This window comes from Oncorhynchus clarkii, chromosome 9 (assembly GCF_045791955.1).
Source record: "Oncorhynchus clarkii lewisi isolate Uvic-CL-2024 chromosome 9, UVic_Ocla_1.0, whole genome shotgun sequence".
In the NCBI taxonomy this organism is placed as follows: domain Eukaryota; kingdom Metazoa; phylum Chordata; class Actinopteri; order Salmoniformes; family Salmonidae; genus Oncorhynchus; species Oncorhynchus clarkii.
The window spans coordinates 18,129,206-18,148,167 of record NC_092155.1 but is presented as its reverse complement, the minus strand read 5'-3'; positions in this window follow the sequence as shown (position 1 = coordinate 18,148,167).

The following is an 18,962-nucleotide window of genomic DNA, read 5'->3' as shown; positions in this document are numbered from 1 at the left end:
AGTCGTGCCCTATGCAACTGTAGCCCTAATTAAAAATTACCTCAAAGTCTGTCAGCTGTAGTGTTTATGGATTAATTCCAGTTAATTTCACATTAGGGACAGATCGAAATTACCTGGGGGGGTGTCTGTAAAAGGCTAACTAGCAATCATACCACACATAAAATATATCTATCCATACTCCTCCGATGCCAGGTATATTAACCCATAGCCCTCCTTCATTCATATCCATGCCTGACTTTTCAACTGAGAAATGTCAGGGATTTCTGGTGCAATGCAGCAAATACATTGAGCACAACCCCACAAACTTCGCCACAGAGAAGAGCAGGGTGGATTTTGTTGTCTCTACTCACAGGCAAAGCCCTGGATTGGGCCACCGCCATATGGACTGCCAACAGAACTTGGATCCGAGAACCATTTCCACAACCTCTTCAAAGAGGTATTTGGTCACTCTCCTTCCGGTCGTCCAATAGGAGACCTCCTCATATAACTTCAACAAGGACGCAATTCAGCTGCCGAGTATGCCGTCAAGTTCCGCACCAGGGCTGCAGGGAGTGGATGAAGTGAAGCTGCTTTACTTACTGTCTACCGAAGAGGGCTCAACAGGGAATTTCAGGCGAAGCTGGCCTGTAGAGGTGAACTTCAGGATTTAAATCAATACATTCATATGTCCATCTCCATCGACCACCTTATTGCTGACCGCCGAAGAACTCTGCCAACCAGGAACCCGAAACCGTCTCTTTCCATGATTTTGTCATCCCGTCCAAGTCTTCCAGAGCCCATGCAGTTGGGCCATGCTCCTCTCCCGTGTATCAAAGGCTCTGCCTTTGTGGAGGGAAAGATCATCTACTCAGCCATTGCCTTGTTCGCACCCCACAGAGAGATGAGAAGGGTCCCTCTGCTGTTATGCTGGTAGGCATGTCCTTATTTATAAATATCTCCCAGAAGCAATTCTCCATCCCAGTATTGATAACCGTGAAGGGGGTTACTAAGTATGTAGAGGGCTTGATAGAGTCGGGAGCAGCAGGTAGTTTTACAAGAGCTTGACATTGAGGACTGCCTTTGAGGACTCTGAGTCCATTGAGGCCTCTGCCTCTGCAGTGCCACCCACCATACCATCTGAATACGCCCAGTACAGGAATTTCTATAGCAAAATCAAGGCCTCCACTCTGCCACCACATCGCCCAGAGGACTGTGCTATTGACCTACTCCCTGGAGTGTCCCCACCGAAGGGCCGTGTTTACCCTTTATCTATGCCGGAAAATGAGGCAATGGAGAACTACATTGATGAAGCACTCAAATGGTTTCATTCGTCCTTCTTCTTCCCCGGCTGCGTCCAGCTTCTTCTTCGTTGTTGGAGAAAAGGACGGTGGTCTCCATCCATGTATTTATTACCGTTCTCTGAATGATGTCACGGTCAAGAACCTTTTCACCTCTTCCTCTGATCCCAGCGACCCTTGAACAAGAGGTCCCCCGCCAATATTTATAAAAACTCGACCTGCGAAGTGCATATAACCTTGTCCGTATACGTGAAGGCTACAAAGGCGACGTACCAGCAGCTGTTAGACTCCAACTGATGTCCTTGAAGTCAGGACATCCGGGCATTACACAAACCACCAAACTTCTAGCCCGTAAGTTCTGGTGGTCCTCATTGGCATCCGACGTAAGGGATTATGTACTCTCCTGTCCAGTCCGCGCCCAAACCAAAAGCCCTCTTCATCTCCCTTCCGGTAAACTTCAACCTTAGCTAATCCCTCACAGACCCTGGTCCCACAGATCCTGTTGACTTCATCACAGACCTTCCTGAATCCTCTGGTAACACCGCCATCCTTGTCATAGTGGACCGTTTTTCAAAAGTGTGTCTGGTTCCTCTTCCTCACTTACACTCATTCAATTCCATGGTGTTAGGTATGTTCCAGCAGGTGTTCCATCTGTATGGGATTCCGGAGGACATCGTCTCTGACTGCAGACCCAGTTTGTCTCCCCGGTGTGGCGAGCCGTCTGTAACCGACTGGGGTCGCCCTCAGCCTCTCCTCCGGCTACCATCCCAGTCCAATGGCCAGACGGGACGCCTGAACCAAGAACTACTTCCTCCTCTAACAATGTTCTGCCTCTCCACACGACTGGAGTCGGTATATGGCCTGAGCCGAATACGCTCAGAACTCACTCATGCATTCATCCCTCCGCCTTACTCCGTTTCAGTGTGTACTTGGTTACCAACCCCCCGTTTTTCCCTGGGAGGCGGAGCCTGGTACTGTCCCAGCTGTCGATGACTGGTTTTCGGCATAGTGAGCGGGTATGGGAGACCGCTCACCGGCATCTGCAGGAAGCCTCTAATACCAAGAAACGCTTTGCTGACAGACGCCGCCGACCTATGCTACTCCTTCACCCCGGACAGCGTGTGGCTCTCTACCAGAGATATCCACCTCCCCTGCAAAAAAAAACCCTGTTAGTATAAAATCTCCCCGTCCTTCCACGTGTCTCTGTTAAAACCTATCACCTACAGTCCTCTTCATCCTCCAGTCTCAACCCCCAGTTGGCCCCCACCGTGGGACATTGGAGGGGAACCTGCCTACGCCTTTCAGGCCATCCTTGATTCCAAATGCTTGAGAGGTCGCATCCACTATCTAATGGACTGGGAAGGTTATGACCCTTAAGACCGGTCCTGGGTTCCCAACCAGGACATCCTCGACCCAGAGATGATTCAGGCATTCTACCGTAACCGTCTGGATCGTCCCGCTCCCGGACCTTGGGTACCCCCCCAAAGGTGCGGACTCCGGCCGCAAAACCTGAACCTATAGGGGAGGGTCATAACACAGTGCCTGCCCGGTCCCCCTCTCTCCACGGTAAACACGGGGAGTTGGCGCAGGTCTCCTACCTGACTTCGATATACTCCCCGTGTCCCCCCCCCCCCAATAGATTTTCGGGCTTCCAACCGCGCTGCCGTGCTGCCTCCTCATACCACCACAACTCGTCTTTCGCTGCCTCCAGCTCTGCCTTGGGGCGGCGATATTCTCCAGCCTGTGCCCAGGGTCCCTTGCCGTCCAGAATCTCCTCCCATGTCCAGGAGTCCTGAGATTGCTGCTGCTGCCCGTTACCACGCTGCTTGGTCCTTTGGTGGTGTGTGATTCTGTAACGATTGTCCTCTTCTTCTGACGAGGAGTAATAGATGTCGGACCAATGTGCATTTTGGTAAATGTCCATTTTAATATATAAAACTGAACACTACAAAAATACAAAATAACAATGTGAATGAACAAACGAAAATCGAAAGAGTCCCGTATGGTACAAACACAGACACAGGAAACAATCACCCACAACTCAAAAGTGAAACCAGGCTACCTAAGTATGGTTCTTAATCAGGGACAACGATTGACAGCTGCCTCTGATTGAGAACCATAGCAGGCCAAACACAGAAAACCCAAAACATAAAAAAAGGAACATAGACAACCCACCCAACTCACGCCCTAACCATACTAAAACAAAGACAAAACAAAGGAACTAAGGTCAGAACGTGACACAGGATACATATACGCTTGTTATCAGAGCCTAATCTCACTTTTGAGAATGCACTCAAACTGGCCCAAGCCATGGAGTCCGCGAATAGAAATGCACTGGATTTGCAGGCAAGGGGCGCAACTGCGTGTCATACAGTGAAAGAGACCAGCTCTGAGCTCATTGAATTTCAAAGAACGGAAAGCCGTGTGGCAGCAGCCAATAGAGACTATTATTGTTGCAAAGGCAAACACGCAGCGTTTGACTGCAAATTCAAACATGAAAAGTGTAATGCATGTGGGATAATAGGACACATTTTAAAAAGCCACGGGCTGCAGAAAAGAGAATGGTCAGAAAACCGAATACCTCTAGAAGCTCTAGCTACCGCTCTAATCAAATGATAGAAAGTGAAAGTGAGTGCGCAGACACAGAGAAAGCATTCTCAATGTACAGTGTACAGGCGGTGAATATGAAAAAGGTGACGCCTTTCATTGTGGAAATGGAAATAAATGGATTTAAGGTACCTTTTGAAATAGACACAGGATATAGTGTCACGTTGATGAACTGGTCCCAATTCTATAGGAAGTGGAAAAACGTTGAAGTGCCCCCCATTAAACTCAAAACGTACACAGGGGAGAAGATCACTGTGATTGGAGTTGCTGATGTTCAAGTGTAATATCAAGGACAAAAGAAAAGTCTGCCTCTTTTAGTAGTGGAAGGTACTGGCCCCAGCTTACTAGAGAGAGGGTGGTTGGAGGAAATAAAATTGAACTGGGATGAAATCAAACATGTCACCACAGAGACATTGACAATGCAGCAGGTGCTTTCAAAGCATGAGTGTGTTTTCAAAGAAGAGCTAGGAACATTAAAAGTGGTCCAAGCTACCATTCATGTTGCTGCTGATGCTACAGAGCAGCAGAGTGAGCAGCTACTCTGCTGCTCACAGACTCTCAGCAGAGAATAAGAGTGGGCAGCACCAGTTGTACCCATACTAAAACCAGATGGTTCAATCAGATTATGCAGTGACTATAAACTGACTGTAAATAGAGTTTCCTCTCGGGAGCAGTACCCCATACCCAAAGTGGAGGATTTGCTTTCAACGTTATCCGGAGGGCAACAGTTTACAAAACTGGACATGAGTCACGCATATCAGCAAGTGCTAATGGTTAAAGCTTCACAGAAGTACCTGACCATAAACACCCATAGAGGGATGTTTACCTATAAACGCTTACCTTTCAGGGTGTCTCCTGCAGCAGCTATCTTCTAAAGATCCATGGAGGGAGTTCTGCAGGGGATACCCAAGGTAGCGGTTTACCTCGACGACATTCTTGTCATGGGAGTCACGAAGGAGGAACATCTCAGAAACTTGGGTGAAGTTTTGAGGAGGATGGAGGACGCCGGTCTCTGGCTGAAGAGGAGCAAGTGTACACTGTTAGCTGATGAAGTGCAGTACCTGGGTCAAAAGGTGGATGCCAAGGGGTTACACACTGTCAAAGCTGAAGTGAGGGCTGTTGTGGAAGCTCCAGCCCCGACAAACGTTACAGAGCTGAAAGCCTATCTAGGCTTACTGAATTATTATAATAGCTTCCTCCCTACCCTCTAAGCTCATCTACATCAACTGTTAAGGAAGGATGTGGCCTGGAAATGGTCAGAAAGACAGGAAGAAGCTTTTGCAAAGTCAAAGGTGTTACTGCAATCAGCTGAAGTGCTAGTGCACTACTCAGCAGACAGAGATCTCATCTTATCGTGTGATGCCTCATCGTATGGTGTGGGGGCGGTGCTTTCCCACCGGATGGAGAATGGTGAAGAGAAACCTATCGGGTTCATGTCAAGAACGTTGTCGCCAGCAGAGAAAAAGTACTCTCAGCTGGACATGGAAGGACTGGCTGCCATATTCCGAATACAGAGATTCCACAAGTTCTTATACGGGAGAACATTCTCTATTATGACCGATCATAAGCCTCTGATTTCTCTGTTCCATGAACACAAGCCAGTACCACGAATGGTCTCTCCAAGAGTTCAACGATGGGCTGTGTGGCTCAGGGCCTACGAGTACAGAATAATGTACAAACCAGGTAGATACCATGGGAATGCTGATGCTCTGAGCAGGCTGCCCTGAATGAATCATCATTCAGGAAGAAGAAAATTACCAGGTTTTGATGATCGATGTGTTGGATGATGCACCGGTGAACACAGCACAAATCAGGCAATGGACTTCAAAGGATGTGACATTATCACAAGTGCATTAATTTTTCCTGAAAGGATGGCCTACAGTGACCGAGCCTCAGATCATGCCTCACTACACTCACTGCTTGGCATTGAGTGTTCGAGATGGACGTGTTCTGTGGGGTTCAAGAGTAGTTATCCCACCACAAGGGCGGGGTATGCTACTGAAGTTGTTGCATCTGTCGCATCCAGGTATGTTGAGAATGAAAGAACTAGCGAGGACATACGTCTGGTGGCCAAAGATGGACCACGATGTGGAAAATGAGGTTAGTCGGTGTGCAGATTGTCAGAGTAACAGGAAGTCACCCCCCACCGTGCCATTACATCCATGGGAATGGCCGGAAAATCCATGGACACGACTACATGTGGACTACCCTGGACCTTTCTAGAATTTTTTTTCCTTGTGCTGATTGATTCTCCTTCAAAGTGGATGGATGTTTACCCCATGAACACGTCCATATCATACTCTACGATTGAGAAGTTGAGACAAAGCTTCAGTGTTATGGGATTGCCTCAAATGTTGGTTAGCGACAATACTACTTGTTTTACAAGCACGGAATTCACAGGTTTAATGAAACAAAAACGGAATTCAGCATGTAACGTCAGCCCCTTTTCACCCATCTTCAAACGGATTAGCAGAACGTGGAGCTCAGACCTTGGAGGGGATGAGGAAGATGCAAGGGCTGATCATTGAAACAATGGGGTCAAGACTCTTGTTTAGCTACAGGATTACTCCTCAAGCTACAACTGGATTGTCACCTGCAGAAATGTTGATGTCAAGGAGGTTAAGGTCAACCTTGGATCTCATCAGACCAGATCTGAAAGTGAAAATACAACAAAGGCAATGGAATCAAAAATGTAATCATGACAACCGAGCCAAACTCAAAAGTTTCTCACCTGGAGATGATGTCTATACAAGAAACTATGGGTTTGGTCCTAAACGGATTCCAGCTACCATTGAGGATTGCTCAGGACCAATGTCTTATACTGTGATCATCGGAAGTGGACAAAGACTAAGGAGACACATGGATCAGATCCGAGCTAGAATTCCAGTTCCATCCGGGGATCTGTATCAATGCTTAAACAAGCAGGACAGGACATTGGAATGTTCCCCAGAGTTGCAGTTGGACAAATCACCTGAGACCAACAATGCTCAACTTCCTGAGACCACCAGTCGGGGACAACCTCCTCCTGTGAAGTCTCCACAAAAGGACTTTGTTTCACCATCAAGGGGTGAAGAGCTGGTGGCACCAGCTACACCACCTCTGAGACGCTCTATTAGAGAGAGACGTCCACCGGACTTTTTCAGATACTAAAGGAGTTCATGTTTGAAAAAATTTAAATATGAAAATAACATAGCTCAGAAAGGAATTAAGTTGGGTTATTAGCTTTAAAAGGGGGGAATGTAGTAACCTGGTATATTTATGTTTACTAATAGATGGCAGTATTGACTCAATACGGGGGTTTGCTTTCCGCTATCCATAGCCATTTCCTATGTCTGCCTATATAACCAGGATTTAAGAAAGATTCAGGTAGCTTAAGCCAGGTGCATTAGAGAATGTTATTCTAAGTTACAATTAAATAATAAACCGTACTTACGTGTCATGAGTCATCAATCTAAGAAGCCCCCAAGGATACTACAGCGTCCAACTGCTCTTAAATGAAAGTAAAACTAAATGCATGCTCTTCAACCAATTGCTGCCCACACCTGCCCGCCCGTCCAGCATCACTACTCCGGACAGTTCTGACTTAGGTATTTGTAGATGTCCACATATTCTATGTGTCTGGTTAGACTGTAAACTCTCCTTCCAGACTCACATGAAGCATCTCCAATGCAAAAATAAATCTAGAATCGGCTTCCTATTTCGCAACAAAGCCTACTTCACTCATGCTGCCAAACCTACCCTCGTTAAAACTGACTGTCCTGCCGATCCTTGACTTCGGCGATGTCATTTACAAAATAGCCTCAAACACTCTACTCAGCAAATTGGATGCAGTCTATCACAGTGCCATTCGTTTTGTCACCAAAGCCCCATATACTACCCACCACTGCGACCTGTATGTGGTCGTTGGCTGGCCCTCGCTACATATTCATCGCCAAACCCACTGGCTCCAGGTCATCTATACATGTCTTTGCTAGGTAAAGCCCCGCCTTATCTCACTGGTCACCATAGCAGCATCCACCCGTAGCACGTGCTCCAGCAGGTATATTTCACTGGTCACCCCCAAAGCCAATTCCTACTTTGGCTGCCTTTCCTTCCAGTTCTCTGCTGCCAATGACTGGAATGAATTGCAAAAATCACTGAAGCTGGAGACTCATATCTCCCTCACTAACTTTAAGCATCAGTTGTCAGAGCAGCTCACAGATCACTGCACCTGTACATAGTCCATCTGTAAATAGCCCATTCAACTACCTCATCCCCATACTGTTATTTGTTTTTGCTCCTTTGCACCCAATATCTCTACTTGCACATTCATCTTCTGCACATCTATCACTCCAGTGTTTAATTGCTAAATTGTAAGTATTTCACCACTATGGCCTATTTATTGCCTTTACCTCCCTTATTTTACCTCATTTGCACATAGACTTTTCTATTGTGTTATTGACTGTATGTTTGTTTATTCCATGTGTAACTCTGTTGTTGTTTGTGTTGCACTGCTTTGCTTTATCTCGGCCAGGTCGCAGTTGTAAATGAGAACTTGTTCTCAACTGGCCTACCTGGTTAAATAAAGGTGAAAAAAATAATAAAAATACATAAATCCTTCAGGCGTTTGGAAATTGCTCCCAAGGATGAACCAGAATTGTCCCTAGAATTTCTAAGCAAACAGCTGGAGGCAGGGCTTTCTCCTATAGAGCTCAATTTCTATGGAATGGTCTGCCTACCCATGTGAGAGACGCAGACTCGGTCTCAACCTTTAAGTCTTTACTGAAGACTCGTCTCTTCAGTGGGTCATATGATTGAGTGTAGTCTGGCCCAGGAATGTGAAGGTGAACGGAAAGGCTCTGGAGCAAGAACCGCCCTTGCTGTCTCTGCCTGGCCGGTTCCCCTCTCTCCACTGGGATTCTCTGCCTCTAACCCTATTACAGGGGCTGAGTCACTGGCTTACTGGTGGGGTAGGAGGGGTGCGTCACTTGAGTGGGTTGAGTCACTGACGTGATCTTCCTGTCTGGGTTGTCGCCCCCCATTGGGTTGTGCCGTGGCGGAGATCTTTGTGAGCTATACTCAGCCTTGTCTCAGGATGGTAAGTTGGTGGTTGAAGATATCCCTCTAGTGGTGTGGGGGCTGTGCTTTGGCAAAGTGGGTGGGGTTATATCCTTCCTGTTTGGCCCTGTCCGGGGGTATCATCGGATGGGGCCACAGTGTCTCCTGACACCTCCTGTCTCAGCCTCCATTATTTATGCTGCAGTAGTTTGTGTCGGGGGCTAGGGTCAGTTTGTTATATCTGCAGTACTTCTCCTGTCTTATACGGTGTCCTGTGTGAATTTAAGTATGCTCTCTCTAATTCTCTCTTTCTATCTTTCTTTCTCTCGGAGGAGGAGCTGAGCCCTAGGACAATGCCTCAGGACTACCTGGCATGATGACTCCTTGCTGACCCCAGTCCACCTGGCCGTGCTGCTGCGCCAGTTTCAACTGTTCTGCCTGCAGCTATGGAATCCTGACCTGTTCACCGGACGTGCTACCTGTCCCAGACCTGCTGTTTTCAACTCTCTAGAGACAGCAGGAGCGGTAGAGATACTCTTAATGATCGGCTATGAAAAGCCAACTGACATTTACTCCTGAGGTGCTGACTTGCAGCACCCTCGACTCTGATTATTATTATTTGACCATGCTAGTCATTTAATGCATGAACCATGCATGAACATTTGAACATCTTGGCCATGTTCTGTTATAATCTCCACCTGGCAAAGCCAGAAGAGGACTGGCCACCCCTCATAGCCTGGTACCTCTCTAGGTTTCTTCCTAGGTTTTGGCCTTTCTAGGGAGTTTTTCCGAGCCACCGTGCTTCTACACCTGCATTGCTTGCTTTTTCAGGTTTTAGGCTAGGTTTCTGTACAGCACTTTGAGATATCAACTGATGTAAGAAGGGCTATATAAATACATTTATTTTGATTTGATTTTGGAGGTCTACAATTTGTTTTCTGAGGTCTTGGCTGAGGTCATTTTCCCATGATGTCAATCAAAGAGACTCTGAGTTGGAAGTTAGGCCTTGAAATACATCCACAGGTACACCTCCAATTGACTGATCAGAATCTTCTAAAGCCATGACATAATTTTGATATTTTCCAAGCTGTTTAAAGGCACAGTCAACTTAGTGTATGTAAACTTCTGACCACTGGAATTGTGATACAGTGAATTATAAGTGAAACAATCTGTCTGTAAACAATTGTTGGAAAAATTACTTGTGTCATGCACAAAGTAGATGTCCTAACCGACTTGCCAAAACTATAGTTTGTTAGTAAGAAATTTGTGGAGTGGTTGAAAAACGAGTTTTAATGACTTCAACCTAAGTGTATGTAAACTTCCGACTTCAACTTTACATGACATCAGAGCTCTTGCTCTGCGCTTCACAGAGCTTTATCAGTTTTGACTGAGAGCCGTTCTGAACTTGAACACCTTGCACGACAAGGCGAAACGCCTTGTCGTGCAAGGTGTTTAAAGCTGCCTTTAAACAGCTTGGAAAATATCAAAATTATGTCATGGCTTTAGAAGATTCTGATCAGTCAATTGGAGGTGTACCTGTGGATGTATTTCAAGGCCTAACTTCCAACTCAGAGTCTCTCCACCCCTCCTGCTTAATTGGGCAACTTTTGCAAATAATGTTGAGTAAGAGAAATGCTGTAAATTAAGAGTGTCGTAGAAATGTTCTGTATTATCAAATGAGGAGACACAAACTAATCACACAAGTCAGAGTTTTACTTAAACTAAATCTTTATTTACTTAAATGATGTGAGTGCTTTGCAATAATGATGATGGCTGCCCGACGGACCACCCTTAGGTGATTCGTTGGGAGCCCCGACACTAAGAATACACAGACCTTTTATAGCAAACATACCATCCTGAATGTTCATGACAAACAACAGATGTATGGAATGGGTGACAAGGTTGGGATTCGTATGAAAGATACTAATAATTCTCAACTGACAGTATCTGCTGTACAGACTGTTCTCATTGTACAGAGTATAACCCTCAGCCTTCTCTCAGCAATCATCTCCCTCTCTCAGCAATCATCTGGTGCTCTCTTGAGCAACAGAACACTGGCTTATATTGCTTCAGAAGGAGTCTGTGATTGAAGACAGTTGTGTCCTGACGAGGGGGCGGGGTCAGCTCTCCAATCATCAATTGGGGCCGACCAATCAGCTGCTTGGGGAGAATTTCAGGAAGCCATTTCCTGAAACACACTCACAAATACACAAACTACAACATAGACACTGGGGAACGTAACACCAGAAACCTGTAATTGAACGGGCACAGTACTATTGGTGACTTCCCCTATAGAGAGACCGTCCAGTGTCCTAGTATCCATGGGCACAGAGAGAGGCTGAGTAGGAATACCAAGCTCCGAAGCTATCGTGGCATCCATAAGATTTTCATCAGCCCCAGAGTCAATGAGCACTCGGAGAGACTTAGATTGGTCTCCCCACAGCACAAGAGCAAAAAGGGGTGTGCGGGTGATGGGAATTAGGGAACTCCCAGTCTGACTCACCATAGTACTGGTACCCACTAGAGACAAGGGTTTCTTAATAGGGCAGGTAGCTATAAAATGTCCTGCACCTCCACAGTACAGACAACAGTTACTCTTCATCCTCCATGACCGCTCCCAAACTGATAGCCTAGTTCTTCCCAACTTCATAGGCTCAGGAGTATCCAACTCACCCGTCGTAGATTCACGAGAGACCTCGGGTGGCTTTGACTCCTCTCGGAAGAGCTGCCTTCGGAAACTTCCGGATTCCGGGAATGCGCCATGTCGAAGGCACGAGTGTGCCTGAGACCAGACCTCCTTTCACTCTTGCGTTCCTTTAGGCGTCCATCAATTATAATGGTTAAAGCGATAAGGGAGTCGAGGTCCACCGGCAGTTCCCGAGCAGCTAGCTCATCCTTTACCTCCTCAAATAATTTGTGCAGAAAAGTATCGAAAAGAGACTCCGGATTCCAGGCACTCTTGGCGGCCAACGTGCTAAAGTCCACCGCGTAGTCTGCCACACTACAGGAGTTTTGACGTAAGTCAAGCAGTTTGCTGGGTGCCTTTCTCACAGATACTGGAGACTCAAAAACTTCTCACCTCTGCAATGACTTCCTCCAAATGACCACAAATGGCAGATTGTTGTTCCCAAACTGCCGTAGCCCAGGAGAGCGCCCTTCCCGACGTTAGCGTATTTATATACGCTATCTTCGATCGGGTCTGAAGAAAACGAAGATGGCTGTAGCTCAAACATAAGCGAGCGCTGAGAAAGAATACCCCGGCAGGTACCAGGATTCCCCGAATATTGCTCTGGAGCAGTTAACCTTTCTTGCGCAGGCGTTCCGCTAGCGGAACCCCTCGACAACATTCCGCTGAAAATGCAGCGCGCGATATTCAAAAATACTTTTTTGAAATATGTAACTTTCACACATTAACAATTCCAATACAGCAAATTAAAGATTAACAAGAAGTTTATCTACCCATCGAGTCCGATTTCAAAAAGGCTTTACAGCAAAAGCACAACATATGATTATGTTAGTTCAGAGCCAAGTCAAAAAAAACACACAGCGATTTTTCCAGCCAAAGATAGGAAAAATCAGAAATATAGATAAAATGAATCACTAACCTTTGATGATCTTCCTCATATGACACTCATAGGACATCATGTTACACAATACATGTGTGTTTTGTTCGATAATGTTCATATTTATATCCAAAAATCTCAGTTTACATTGGCGCGTTACGTGCAGTAATGTTTTGATTCCAAAACATCCGGTGATTTTGCAGATAGCCACAGAAATACCAGAAATACTCATAATAAACATTGATAAAAGATACAAGTGTTATTCACTGAATTAACCAGTTGCGACGAGCAAACCCGGATCCGGGATCCTATTTATAGCCTCAAGCTCATTACCATAACGAAACGTTAACTATTCATGAAAATCGCAAATGAAATTAAATAAATATGCTAGCTCTCAAGCTTAGCCTTTTGTTAACAACACTATTATCTCAGATTTTCAAAATATGCTTTTCAACCATAGCAAAACAAGCATTTGTGTAAGAGTATTGATACCTAGCGTAGCATTTAGCGTAGCATTTAGCGTAGTATTCAGCGTGCAACATTTTCACAAAAACAAGAAAAGCATTCAAATAAAATAATTTACCTTTGAAGAACTTCAGATGTTTTCAATGAGGACACTCTCAGTTAGATAGCAAATGTTCAGTTTTTCCAAAAAGATTCTTTGTGTATTAGAAATCGCTCCGTTTTGTACATCACGTTTGGCTACCAAAAAACCCCGAAAATTCAGTCATCAAAACGCCTAACTTTTTTCCAAATTAACTCCTTAAATAATATCGACTGAAACATGGCAAACGTTGTTTAGAATCAATCCTCAAGGTGTTTTTCACATATCTCTTCGATGATATAACGTTCGTCTGGTTTCTCCTCTCTATCAAATGGAAAAATAGTTGCACCTGGCGTTTGCGCACCAATTTCGACGCAGGACACCAGGCGGACACTTTGAAAATGTAGTCTCTTATGGTCAATCTTCCAATGATATGCCTACAAATACGTCACAATGCTGCCAACACCTTGGGGAAATGGCAGAAAGTGTAAGCTCATTCCTGTCGCATTCACAGCCATATAAGGAGACAAGGGAAAACAGCGCCTCAGAAATTTTGCTCATTTCCTGTTTGAAGTTTCATCTTTGTTTCGCCTGTAGCATCAGTTCTGGGGCACTCACAGACAATATCTTTGCAGATTTGGAAACGTCAGAGTGTTTTCTTTCCAAAGCTGTCAATTATAAAACAAAATATTGCACTTAAAACGGGAACGTTTTTCATCCAAAAATGAAATACTGCCCCCAGAGGTTCAAGTGGTTAAAGATAGACTTCTCCTTAATGCAACCACTGTGTCTAATTTCAAAAAAACTTTACGGAAAAAGCCTAATCTGAGTACGGCGCTCAGAGCCCAATCCAGCCAAAGAAATATCCGCCATGTTGGAGTCAACAGAAGTTAGAAATAATATTATAAATATTCACTTACCTTTGATGATCTTCATCAGAATACACTCTCAGGAATCCCAGTTCGACAATAAATTACTGATTTGTTCCATAAAGTTCCATAAAGTACATAATTGATGTCCAAATAGCCACTAGTTGTTAGTGTGTTCAGCCCAGCAGTCCATCTTCATGAGAACTACGTTCAGACAAAAACTCAAAGTTCCATTACAGGTCGTAGAAACATGTAAAACTATGAATGGAATCAATCTTTAGGATGGTTTTAACATAAATCATCAATAATGTTCCAACTGGAAAATTCCATTGTCTGTAGCAAAGCACTGGAATGAGAGCTAACTCTGTCGGGAGCGCACGTCACGAGCCTGAGACACTCTGCCAGACCCATGACTCATTCAGTTCCCATTCCCCCCTCCTTTATAGCAGAAGCCTGAAACAAGTTTTTAACGACGGTTGACATCTAGTGGAAGACGTAGGAAGTGCAACTTGACCCCATAGACACTGTGTATTTGGTAGGCCAAGCTTCGAAAAACTACAAACCTCAGATTTCCCACTTCCTGGTTGGATTTTTCGCAGTTTTTCGCCTGCTATATGAGTTCTGTTATACTCACAGACATCATTCAAACAGTTTTAAAAACTTCAGAGTGTTTTCTATCCAATACTACTAATAATATGCATATATTAGCATCTGGGACAGAGTAGCAGGCAGTTTACTTTGGGCACGCATTTCATGCAAAAGTGAAAATGCTGCCCCCTATTCACAGGGAGTCGGGATAGGCTTGTACAAACTCACCACAGATAGGGAAAAACTTACTGGGTGATTGGGGTTTTTCAGAGGTGGCAGACAGTCTCTGAGCTAACTCCCTGATTTGCTCCATAATAGCCTTTAACCCATGGTTGTGGCATTCCTTCAAGGAACTGAGCCCTTCCAAAAGGCCGTGTAGCAACTCCTGATGTATCCCAATGGTGGCTCCCTGTAGGGAGACAGCGTAGCGGAGCTGGTCCAAGTCTACTGGGTCTGTCATGGCCAGTTTGTACTATCATGACACTAGGCGAGACCCAAATGCAGACACAGGAAGCAGATGGTTGGAGTTTAAGATTTTTAATAAATCCAAAGGGAATAGGCAAGAGAATGGTCATGGACAGGCAAAAGGTCATAACCAGATCAAAGTCCAGGAGGTACAGAGTGGCAGGCAGGCTCGAGGTCAGGGCAGGCAGAATGGTCAGGCAGGCGGGTACAGAGTCCAGAACAAGCAAGGGTCAAAATCGGGAGGACTAGATAAAGGAGAAAAGACAAAGCAGGAAAATGGGAAAAAACGCTGGTAGGCTTGTACATACAAGCCGAACTGGAACAGAGTGACAGGAAACACAGGGATAAATACAGTGGAGAAAACAAGCGAAACCTGGAGGGAGGGGGTGGAGACAATAACGAGGACAGGTGAAACAGATCAGGGTGTGACAGTGAAAGCCTAACACTCTAATATGGTATGTTATAACTTAGCTCAGGGGTGTCAAAGTCAAATGGACGGAGGGCCAAATAAAAAAATCAGCTACAAGACGAGGGCCGGACTGTTCGAATGTTCATTGAAACATTTTTAAATGACGCATATAGTCTAGTGAACCTAATTGAACCTACTGAAAACCTAACAAATATATTACAATATGATCAGATAAATAAAGCAATATTTTCTTATGGCTCTGTCAGTAATCTTTAATTTTCAACAGACACAAAAGACAAATTTCCTTTATATAAATATCCCCATAACATGAACATTAAATGAAAGAAACCGGTATTCAAGGCACCATCAGTAGACTATATTTTCTATTTTAGCAAAAGTGGGCTAAATTTACTTCAAAGAAAAAACAATAATAGCAATTTTCTATCATCCACTCAACTGAAATATTTTTAAAATATAATTGGATTGAAATACAAAAAAATAAAGTGCAAAAATCTATTAATCAAAAACAACACTTTGTTTAAGGAGAAGTAACATGCAGTGAAAACAAATATTAAATTTTAACTTTTAAACTTGAACTGAGTAAAAACTCTAAATATGTGATTGCACAGTAATGTTCACTTGTTTGAGGTTGAGGGTGATACTTGGTGGTGTCCCATCTTTTCCACAAGTTCATCAATGTTCGGGGTAAGGCTCTGAGCTGAAGAAATCCTCAGAATTGAGTGGAGGTGTTCAGCAGTAAGTCGACTTCTGTGTGATGTTTTGTTCAGGTTCATCAAAGAAAACAGTTGTTCACACAGGTATGTGCTGCCAAACATAGACAACGTTTGAGCAGCCTGGATGCGCAGCTGGGGCATTGTGCCGGGGAGGAAACGGGCGAACTCCGCAGCACCCACTGCCGCATATTTTGCCCTCAGTGCATCATTGCATTGGAGGTCAATCAACTCCATTTGGAGGTTTGGTGGTGAGCTTTCCACGTCAACAGCAAATGGGTTACCGAGCAGTTCCAACCTGCTTTTTTGTGCTTCAAAGTCAGCAAATCGGCGTCGAAAGTCAGCGGCAAGCATACCTATTTTATCAGCCAACTGTGTGCTCGGGAACGCACTGGTAGAGAGCTTCTCTTTCATGGTCTGGCAGCTGGGAAAGTGGCTCAAATTTTCTTTCCGCATCTGCGTCTCCCACAGAGTCAGTTTGGTTTTAAATGCCTTCACTGTACTGTACATATCAGAGATGACACGATCCCGACCCTGCAGCTGCAAGTTTATTGCATTCAGATGACTCGTAATGTCACACAGAAAAGCCATTTCACACAGAAACATTTCGTCTCGGAGTTGTGTTGTGTCTTTCCCTTTGCTGTCCAAGAACAGACAAATCTCCTCACGAAGCTCGAAACATCTTTGAAGCACCTTTCCCTGGCTTAGCCATCGCACCTCTGTGTGATAAGGCAAATCACCATGCTCCGTTTCTAACTCCGTCAGAAATGCCTTGAACTGGCGGTGATTCAAACCTTTGGCTCTGATAAAGTTAACTGTGCGCGTGATGATGCTCATTACATGCTCCATTTTCAAGGCTTTACCGCACAACGCTTCCTGGTGTATGATACAATGATAAGCTGTCAGCTCACCTGTCGCGTTTTCCTCTTGCATCTTTTCCCGTATCTTCGCCACCAGTCCGCTCCTGTGTCCACACATCGCAGGTGCTCCGTCGGTTGTCAAACCCACGAGTTTTTCCCAAGGCAGCTCCATCTCATTTACACATCTTGACACCTCTTCATACAAATCATGCCCCGTAGTTGTGCCATGCATAGGACGTAAAGCCAAAAACTCCTCTGTCACGCTTAGGTTGGAGTCCACTCCGCGGATGAAAATTGACAACTGGGCAATGTCAGAAATGTCGGTGCTCTCATCCACAGCCAAGGAATATGCAATAAAATCTTTTCCCTTTTTCACAAGCTGCTCTTTTAGATTGATGGACAACTGGTCTACTCTCTCGGCAATGGTGTTTCTGCTCAGACTCACATTTAAAAAGAGTTGCCTTTTTTCTGGGCAAACTTCGTCACAAACTTTAATCATGCAGTTTTTGATGAAATCCCCCTCCGTAAATGGCCGGGCTGATTTAGCGATCTCTTCTGCCAAAATAAAACTGGCCTTGACAGCAGCCTGGCCTTGTGATTTGGCTTTTTTGAACAGAGCCTGTCGAGATTTGAGGCCTCGTTTTAATTCCTCTGCCTTTTGTAGCCTTTGTTCCATGTCCATATTCTTGTTTTTGTCCGCGTGTTTCGTTTCATAATGTCGTCTCAGATTATACTCTTTCAGTACCGCCACACTTTCTCCACACAGAAGACACACAGGTTTTCCAGCTACCTTCGTGAACATATACTCCGACTCCCACCTTGTTTGAAACCCCCGGTTCTCAGTATCCACCTTCCGTTTTGCCATTTTTGATGGGTATCTGAAAGTTAATTTTACTGTGATGCTGACGACTGCTGTGCCAATAAATATTGAAATGAAGCAGCCTACTGCTCGGTGCGTCACCTTTGCATTGTGGGAAATGTAGTATTGGTGCGTGTAAAAGATCTGCGGGCTGCCGGCTTGCTGCGGGCCGGTTCTAATAATAAATCAAGATCATCCCAGGGGCCGTAAAAAACCTTCTTGCGGGCCGGATGTGGCCCGCGGGCCTTGACTCTGACATATGTGACTTAGCTAGTCATGTTGGTAATAGAACACGCCTTCAAATAATAGCCCCCAAACGCAGACAGTGCCTTAAGAAAGTATTCACACCCCGTGACTTTGTCCACATTTTGTTGTGTTACAAAGAGGGATTAAATTGATTTAAATTGTAATTTTATGTCAACAATCTACACAAAATACTCTAATATCAAAGTGTAAGAAATATTCACACACGAAAAAACACTAATATATCTTGTTTAGATAAGTATTCAACCTCGAGATAATACATGTTAGAAACAACTTTGGCAGCGATTACAGCTGTGAGCCTTCTGGGTAGGTCGCACACCTGGATTGTACAATATTTGCACATTATTGCTTTTCTGATTATTTTAGCTCTGTAAAGTTGGTTGTTGATCATTTTCAAGGGGAGACTCTCACGAACATAATGGTGTTCTCTTCCCCCCCCCCCCTCCCAACCAAGTGTCAGGAGACTCATCTGAAGGTAACCAGTACTGGTTTTAAAAATCTAATGGAAAAATTAAGGTAGTTTTATGCCTACCCCAAAAGAGGGATTAAATATGTGTAAAATAAACCCTAAATATTTTCTGAGCTTGTTTTATATCTCCTAGATTTAGGACAGACACTTCAAAACCTTGTTTCTTATGATTTATTTTTGGCCATTTATGAATGTGTTATTTAATGTATTTCTATGTGCTTTAGTACTCAAGGCCAAAATCAATATTTTATCAAATCATTTTTTAAGTATATTTTTTTGTTACCTAAAGGGGTCCTAAAATTCACAGTCAAATACCTAAATGGTCCATAGTATGACCATCTTAAAACAATTCCAGAGGTCAGCTTAGCACCCCTCCTTCCCTAACATCTTAGACTCTAAAGAATTAAGCACATCTCTACT